Genomic DNA, 9,221 nt, shown 5'->3' on the forward strand with positions numbered 1-9,221 from the left:
ACTCAACAGGTGTAGAAGGCAGTCCCGCCCCCGTGGTGTCAACAGGTGCCTGTGTGGCTGCAGATATTGTCTCACTGCATCTGGACACGACGATTCAAAAGTAAAATTAATGGGTTAAAGTTGCGAGATAATGTATTGTGTATGTAAACAGCTAGCGAGGGTCCGTCCGTGGACCGTGCGTGGCAGGAGAGGCAGTTAGCTACAATTGTAACGCAAAAAGTTCCTTTGCCAAATTTATAAAGTCTACATACCTCTGCTTTGGGCTTTTTTTTCTTCCTCCTTCCTTCGCTTAGGTAATGCTGTTCCCGATGGCTTAGGTGTTCTTTTCATCGTAAAATATCAAAAGTTTAAATGCGACAACAACAGGATGTCCTTCTACATTTCTACCCACGCACGTGTTCTATGGCACCCCTGACGGTCAAATTCTTCGGGGCTGTGGCTCAAGCGGGAGCTCTCATGCAGCCAGATCATTAGAATTTAAATATTGATGTTTTAATTTCATGTCATTTCAGAGGGGAATTTTGAGTATGTAGAGAGTGCATTTCATATAACAAACATAAATTTAATAAACTTTTTTTTTTTTTACTTTTGCGCCCTATCCATCAGATGGTCAAAGCCGGCCCTGTTAATAAGTTTGACGACAAACCATAAAACTATCCTGGAAATCATCATTCATTAGTGCTACAGAGCACCTTGATCTAAAAGTTGGAGAAGAAATTATATGTAGAACATGTTCAATGGGTAGGGAACGAAGCTCTGGTAGCTTATATAATCCCCCCCCAAATCAAATTTCAAGAAAGATAAAGCAAAATATATATATAATTTCCCTACACTGAGTGTCATTGCCATTTTCCTATAACATGTTTTATCCTCAATCACACAAACAAAATTTACATTTTCCTGTTTCACCCCCCATGTTCACAGCTCCCAGTTCACCAACAATAGACAATTACAATCAAATGCAACACCCCCACAACTTTTCCTCCTCCTCCATGTAATTGATTAGTATAATTTTTTTATACTTCTTTTTAAACTTATGCAATGAGGGACTTTGCTTTAGATCCTCACTTAGCTTATTCCAAACTCTTACACCCGTAACAGAAATACAAAATGACTTCAATGTTGTTCTAAAATATGTATGCCTAAAATTAAGTTTGTATTTGAAATTATATAGGTTATCTGGTTTTATAAATAGCATTAATAATTTGTTTGGTAATAATTTCCTTTGCACTTTAAACATGAACGTCGCTGTATATAGTTGAAGTAAATCTTTAAATTTTAGTATTTTAGAATATATAAATAACGGATTAGTGTGTTCTCTAAATCTAACATTGTGAACGACTCTCAGGGCTCTTTTCTGTATGATAGACAAGGGGCAATAGATGTTTTATGAGTGTTACCCCATACCTCTACACAGTAAATAAGATAGGGATAAATCAATGACTTATTAAAGGACATGGAGTGATTTATAATCCAAGTACCAGGACAAGCCTGACAAGCGCGTCTGTGGCGATGCACCAGGACAAGCGCGTCTGTGTCAATGCACCGGGACAGGCAGGACAAGCCCATCTGTGGAGATGCACCGGGACAAGCACGTCTGTTGGGATGCACCGGGAAAAGCAGGACAAGCGCATCTGTGGCGATGCACCTGCAAGAGTGTGCCTGTGGCGATGCACCGGGACAAGCGAGTCTGTGGCGATGCACCGGGACAAGCGCGTTTGTGGCGATGGACCGGGACAAGCGTGTCTGTGGCGATGCACTGGGACAAGCGCGTCTGTTGCGATGCACCGGGACAAGCAGGACAAGTGCGTCTGTGGCGATGCACCTGGATTAGTGTGTCTGTGGCGATGCACTGGGACAAGTGCATCTGTGGTGATGCACCGGGACAAGCGCATCTGTGGCGATGACCCGGGACAAGTGCGTCTGTGGTGATGCACTGGGACAAGTGCGTCTGTGGTGATGCACTGTGACAAGCGCATCTGTGGTGATTCACCAGGAAAAGCACGTCTGTGACGATGCACCGGGACAAGCAGGACAAGTGCATTTGTGGCGATGCACCGGGACAAGTGCGTCTGTTGCGATGCACCGGGACAAGCAGGACAAGCGCGTCTGTGGCGATGCACCTGGACAAGCATGTCTGTGGCGATGCACTGGGACAAGTGTGCCTGTGGCAATGCACCGGGACAAACGCGTCTGTGGCGATGTACCGGGACAAGCGCGTTTGTGGCGATGGACCGGGACAAGCATGTCTGTGGCGATGCACTGGGACAAGCGCGTCTGTTGCGATGCACTGGGACAAGCAGGACAAGCGCGTCTGTGGCGATGCACCTGGATTAACGTGTCTGTGGCGATGCACTGGGACAAGTGCATCTGTGGTGATGCACCGGGACAAGCGCATCTGTGGCGATGACCCGGGACAAGTGCGTCTGTGGTGATGCACCGGGACAAGTGCGTCTGTGGTGATTTACTGTGACAAGCGCGTCTGTGGTGATTCACCGGGAAAAGCACATCTGTGGCGATGCACCGGGCATGCGCATCTGTAGCGATGCACTGGGACAAGCGCGTCTGTGGCGATGACCCGGGACAAGTGCGTCTGTGGTGATGCACCGGGACAAGCGCATCTGTGGCGATGACCCGGGACAAGTGCGTCTGTGGTGATTTACTGTGACAAGCGCGTCTGTGGTGATTCACCGGGAAAAGCACGTCTGTGACGATGCACCGGGACAAGTGCGTCTGTGGTGATGCACCGGGACAAGTGCGTCTGTGGTGATTTACTGTGACAAGCGCGTCTGTGGTGATTCACCGGGAAAAGCACATCTGTGGCGATGCACCGGGCATGCGCATCTGTAGCGATGCACTGGGACAAGCGCGTCTGTGGCGATGACCCGGGACAAGTGCGTCTGTGGTGATGCACCGGGACAAGCGCATCTGTGGCGATGACCCGGGACAAGTGCGTCTGTGGTGATTTACTGTGACAAGCGCGTCTGTGGTGATTCACCGGGAAAAGCACGTCTGTGACGATGCACCGGGACAAGTGCGTCTGTGGTGATGTACCAGGACAAGTACATCTGTGGCGATGCACCGGGGCATGCGCATCTGTAGCGATGCACTGGGACAAGCGCGTCTGTGGCGATGCACCGGGACAAGAGCGTCTCTGGTGATGCACTGGAACAAGTGCATCTGTGGTGATGCACTGGGACAAGTGCATCTGTGGCGATGACCCGGAACAAGTGCGTCTGTGGTGATGCACTGGGACAAGCGCATCTGTAGCGATGCACTGGGACAAGTGCATCTGTGGTGATGCACCGGGACAAGCGCATCTGTGGCGATGACCCGGAACAAGTGCGTCTGTGGTGATGCACCGGGACAAGTGCGTCTGTGGTGATTTACTGTGACAAGCGCGTCTGTGGTGATTCACCGGGAAAAGCACGTCTGTGACGATGCACCGGGACAAGCAGGACAAGTGCATCTGTGGCGATGCACCGGGACAAGTGCGTCTGTGGTGATGTACCAGGACAAGTACATCTGTGGCGATGCACCGGGGCATGCGCATCTGTAGCGATGCACTGGGACAAGCGCGTCTGTGGCGATGCACCGGGACAAGAGCGTCTCTGGCGATGCACTGGGACAAGTGAGTCTGTGGTGATGCACCGTGACAAGTGCGTCTGTGGTGATTCACCAGGAAAAGCACGTCTGTGACGATGCACTGGGACAAGCAGGACAAGTGCATCTGTGGCGATGCACTGGGACAAGTGCGTCTGTGGCGATGCACCGGGTCAAGTGCGTCTGTGGTGATGCACTGTGACAAGCGCGTCTGTGGTGATTCACTGGGAAAAGCACGTCTGTGACGATGCACCGGGACAAGCAGGACAAGTGCATCTGTGGCGATGCACTGGGACAAGTGCGTCTGTTGCGATGCACCGGGACAAGCAGGACAAGCACGTCTGTGGCGATGCACCTGGGCAAGCGCGTCTGTGGCGATGCACCGGGACAAGCCGTCTGTGGCGATGCACCAGGACAAGTGCGTCTGTGGCGAAGCATCGGGACAAGCGCGTCTGTGGCGATGCACCGGGACAAGCACGTTTATGGCAATGCACCGGGACAAGCACGTCTGTGACGATAAGCAGGACAAGTGCATCTGTGGCGATGCACCGGGACAAGTGCGTCTGTTGCGATGCACCGGGACAAGCAGGACAAGCGCGTCTGTGGCGATGCACCTGGACAAGTGTGTCTGTGGCGATGCACCGGGACAAGCCATCTGTGGCGATGCACCAGGACAAGTGCGTCTGTGGCGAAGCATCAGGACAAGCGCGTCTGTGGCGATGCACCAGGACAAGCACGTTTATGGCGATGCTCCGGGACAAGCACGTCTGTGACGATAAGCAGGACAAGTGCATCTGTGGCGATTTACCGGGACAAGCGCATCTGTGGTGATGCACCGGGACATGCGCGTCTGTAGCGATGCACCGGGACAAGCGCGTCTGTAGTGATGCACTGGGACAAGAGCGTCTGTGGCGATGCACCGGGACAAGCGCGTCTCTGGCGATGCACCGGGACAAGCGCGTCTGTAGCGATGCACCGGGACAAGCGCGTCTGTAGCGATGCACCGGGACAAGCGCGTCTCTGGCGATGCACCGGGACAAGTGCGTCTGTGGTGATGCACCGGGACAAGTGTGTCTGTGGTGATGCACCGTGACAAGCGCGTCTGTGGTGATTCACCGGGAAAAGCACGTCTGTGACGATGCACCGGGACAGATGCACCGGGACAAGCAGGACAAGTATGTTCTGAGGTAATTATTTAACCCAAGACATGCAGAATCAATACACTGGAGCAGGATGTGAAAAAATAAAGATTTATTGGATAACTAGAACTCAGGGTGAACTGGAAATCCAGCGAATGGGTAAACGGGAGCAGCGTCTGAGGGGAGGGAAGCAGAGGTGAGTCCTTGATAATATAGTACGGTAGAGGATGTGTTTGGTAGGAGGACTTACAGACGTAGCGTGGTGGAGGATATCCAGGGAGGGGATACTTTTACTTGGTATCTGATCGGAAAGGAAGTCGGCGGTATCGCACATCACCAAACAGGAGGACAAACATCTGTCGACACGGCGGTGGTGGTGGCTGGTCCTGCAGATACAGGACTTGCTGGGTCCACCATGAGCTCATCCACTGGTTTCTGGAGTCTAACGTGAGTCCATCTGAAAGCTGAAGCTTAGAATGAATTAGGTCATGAAACAGAACCACTATCCAAACACAGCAGAACTGAAAATGAAAGAAGTCAGGGTTCTGAACTGGTCCAGTCCAGACCAGCACCTGGCTCACATTGCAGAGTGCTGAAGAAGAACCAAGCATCTGTTGTAGGAGGTTCTACAAGCTCTTGGACCATGAGGTGGATTTATGTTTTTTAACAGAACCAGCTGAGCTTCTGTAAACTCTTATCATGACTTTAGGAGCTGACGAGGATCCGCTCCATCCAGAGGGAGTTCTGATGTGCTCCAACCAACAGTTCTGTAAATGAATGTTTGAGGTTCTGTTTCAAAGCATATAAACACTGCCCTACCCATAAACAGCCTCTTTTTGGAGAAAAAGCTTTTACTGACTGTCCAATAGGACTGATGTGCTAGAGGCTAGTGGAATGGCCTTTGAAGATCAGCAGCCCTGTGGGGCCACGCCCAGCAGGAATTTGTTATGAAAACAGGTTAGTCAATTCAAATTCAGTTCAATTCAAAAATACTTTATTAATCCCAGAGGGAAATTGATTGCTGTAGTAGCTCAGAATAATAATAATAATCAAGTCGTCAAAGAGATATTGTATATTACAATGGCTGTTGGAAGGAAGGATCTCCAGTAGCCTCTGACTGAAGACACTCTTCCGTTGTCGGACAGTCTTGTGAAGAGAATGCTCAGGGTTGTCCATAATTTTCTTGATTCTCTGGAGAATCCTTCTTTGCATTATCTCCTCCAGTGGTTCCACAGTCGTCCCCAGAACAGAACCAGCCTTTTTTATTAGGCTGTTGAGCCATTTCAGGTCCCTGCTTCTGATGCTACTACCCCAACAGACGATGGCTGAAGAGATTACACTCTCAACAACAGACTTGTAGAAGATCTGCAGTATCTTGCTACAGACATTGAAGGACCTAAGCGTCCTCAAGAAGTGCAGTCTGCTGTGTCCCTTCTTGTAAACAGCTTGGCTGTTCTTTCTCCAGTCCAGTCTGTTGTCCGGGTGAACTCCAAGGTATTTGTATTCCTCAACCACCTCCACTTCTTCTCCCATGATCGAAACTGTGTTTGACTCCACCCTGTTTCTTCTGAAGTCTAAAATCATCTCCTTTGTTTTGTTCACATTCAAGGTTAGATGATTGTTTCCACACTATGCCACAAAGCGCTCTACCAGCTCTCTGTACTCAGCTTCCTGTCCGTCTCTGATACACCCGACAACTGCAGAGTCATCTGAGTATTTCTGTAGATGACAGGTCTCTGATTTGTACTGGAAGTCTGAGGTGTACAGGGTGAAAAGGAATGGTGAGAGTACAGTGCCCTGTGGTGCTCCAATGTTACTGATCGCTTGGTTTGATGTGCAGTTTTTCAGCCTCACAAACTGTGTGTTTGTCAGGTAGTCTTTAATCCAGGCGATAGTCGAGGCCCCCACCTGTGTCTTCTGGAGATTCTGGCAAAGTACATCAGGCTGGATTGTGTTAAATGCACTGGAGAAATCAAAGAACATGACCCTGACAGTGATGCCTGCTTTGTCCAGATGACAGTGGATTGGTTGAGGCAGCTGGATGATGGCATCTTCAACTCCAACTCCATGGTGATAAGCAAACTGCAGCGGGTCCTGACATGTTCTAGTTGGCTTATTCAGGTGGACCAACAGGAGTCTCTCCAGGACCTTCATGATGTGGGATGTGAGGGCAACCGGTCTGTAGTCATCATTGACTGATGGGCGAGTTTTCTTTGGAACTGGAACAAGGCAGGATGCCTTCCACAGGACTGGAACCTTCTCCTGGGCCAGGCTGATGTTGAAGAGGTGCTGCAGAATCCCACAGAGCTGCTCTGCACAGGCCTTCAGTACCCTGGGGCTGACACCATCTGGACCTGCAGCCTTGTTCCTGTTCAGTCTCTCCAGCTGCCTCTTCACCTGACCTCTAGAGACAGATAGGTGGGAGGTGGAGGTAAATGGGGCAGCAGCATCTCCTGACTTGGTTGAAGACAGATTTATAGAACCAGAAGAGTCCATGACTGCGCCAGAGGACAAAAGAGCTGGCGTGTGACAGGAAAATGTTGGATCAGAGGAGGATGGGATGTCTGATTGGCTGGGGACAGGCGAGTAGGATGCTGGGTTTGTTCCTGAACTGAACCTATTGAAGAACTTGTTCAGTTCATTGTTCATTGGCTGTGTCCAGGCTGCCATCTGTGCAATCCTTCCTCTGCTTGAAGCCTGTGATCTTCTTCATCCCTGACCAGACATCTCTGATATTGTTCCTCTGTAGTTTATTCTTCAGCTTCTTCCTGTATGCCTCCTTGCTGTCTCTGATCTTGATCTTCAGTTGCTTCTGTATACTCCTCAATAACTCCCTGTCTCCCTCCTTGAAGGCTCTTTTTTCTCATTTGGCAGATTCTTCAGTTCACTGGTGAGGGTTTGTTATTAGCGAAGCATCTCACTGTTCTGGTGGATATGATAATGTCCACACAGAAGTTAATATAGTCAGTGACACATCTAGTCATGTCATTGATGTCCTCTTCCTATCCTTGGCAGAGAGTCATCCAATCTGTGGCCTCAAAACAACTCTGCAGGGCTTCTTCAGCGTCCTGTGACCATTTTCTCACAGTTCTTCTTGTCACAGGTTGCCTCTGAACAAGTGGTTTGTATTCTGAGCAGAGAAAAACAAGATTGTGATCTGATTGTCCCAGAGGAGGTCTTGTTTTGGACATGTATGCATTCTTTACATTTGTATAACACAAATCCAATGTCTTGTTTTCTCTGGTGGAGCAGCTGACAAACTGTTGAAATGTTGGAAGTGTAGCAGAGAGCGAGGCATGATTAAAGTCACCAGATATAGCCACAAATGCATTGGGATGCTGGGTTTGTAGCTTAGCGACAATGGAACTGATGGCATCACATGCATTTTCAGCAATGGCTGATGGTGGAATATAAACAGTTGCCAAGACAACACTGGTGAACTCTCTTGGCAAATAATATGGGCGACAATTTACTGCCAAGAGTTCAACATCTGGGCTGCAGAAATGACATTTTACTGAAACATGACATGGATGGCACCATCTGTTGTTGACAATCACTGCCACTCCACCTCCTTTTCTTTTCCCGCTCCTCTTCAGATCTCGGTCTGCTCGTACAGTCAGGAATCCTGGCAGAGAGACGCTGGAATCGGGGATATGGTCCTGCAGCCACGTCTCACTGAAACGCATAACACTACACTGCCGATACTCTGGCTGAGTCCTTGAAAGGGCTTGGAGTTCATCCATCTTGTTGGCCAGTGATCTCACATTGCCCATTGTGATCGATGGAAGAGATGGTTTGAATTTCCTCTTTCTCTGTCTCCGTTTTGCTCCCGCTCTGCACCCACGCTTCTTGCGTTTTAGCTCATTTGGGATTTGTGGCTTCAGTTGAGGTATTATTTCAGCCTTCCCAGTGTTAATCAGCTGCTCCCGATTGTAAACCAGCTTGTGGCCATGGTTACGCATCATAACAAATGCTCAAAAAGTGAAAAAAATGAAAAAATAGCAGTAAAAATCCTAAAAAGCTTCACAGCACCAGAAACAGAAAAGTAAAATGTCCAAAAAAATACTGTTCCTCTCGAGAAACCAGAAGAAAACATGTCCAAGAAAAGGCAAAACTTACATATAGTCAACAGAGCTACCCCAACATGCAGCCACCCAGAGCAGAGCAGTTCCGGAAAAAAATAAAAAAATAAAAAATAAAAAAGACGCAGGAAGACTGTTATTCTCGTGTTTCACACAGCTTTTATTCTTCAGATATCAACATAAATCTGAAATGAGACCAGCTTGGGTTTAGAACAAGGAGCAGAGGAGTTTGTATCCTTTCTAATAATAAACCCTAATAATGATCGTGTGTGGCTTTTGAAACCACCTGATGTCCCGCTGGCTTCCATGTGGATTCTGTAACAATGCAGGTCTGCTCCTTCCTCTGACCCAAACAGGAAAACACCTCATTAAATCACATGTTTTAAACAATTAAACA

At 48.8% G+C, this 9,221-nt stretch overlaps 1 protein-coding gene across 1 annotated transcript in view; it reads right to left on the reverse strand.

The window, feature by feature from the left end:
• Positions 1–8,966: 8,966 nt before the first annotated feature.
• LOC107397225 (anoctamin-9) overlaps positions 8,967–9,221 on the reverse strand; it is an 84,026-nt gene continuing 83,771 nt past the window's right edge. Inside the window, exon 24 of the mRNA XM_054735284.2 lies at positions 8,967–9,221. This exon is cut by the window's right edge and continues 220 nt beyond it. The gene's annotated coding sequence lies outside the window, so the exon portion shown is untranslated.

This window comes from Nothobranchius furzeri, chromosome 9, assembly GCF_043380555.1.
Source record: "Nothobranchius furzeri strain GRZ-AD chromosome 9, NfurGRZ-RIMD1, whole genome shotgun sequence".
Classification (NCBI taxonomy): Eukaryota; Metazoa; Chordata; class Actinopteri; order Cyprinodontiformes; family Nothobranchiidae; genus Nothobranchius; species Nothobranchius furzeri.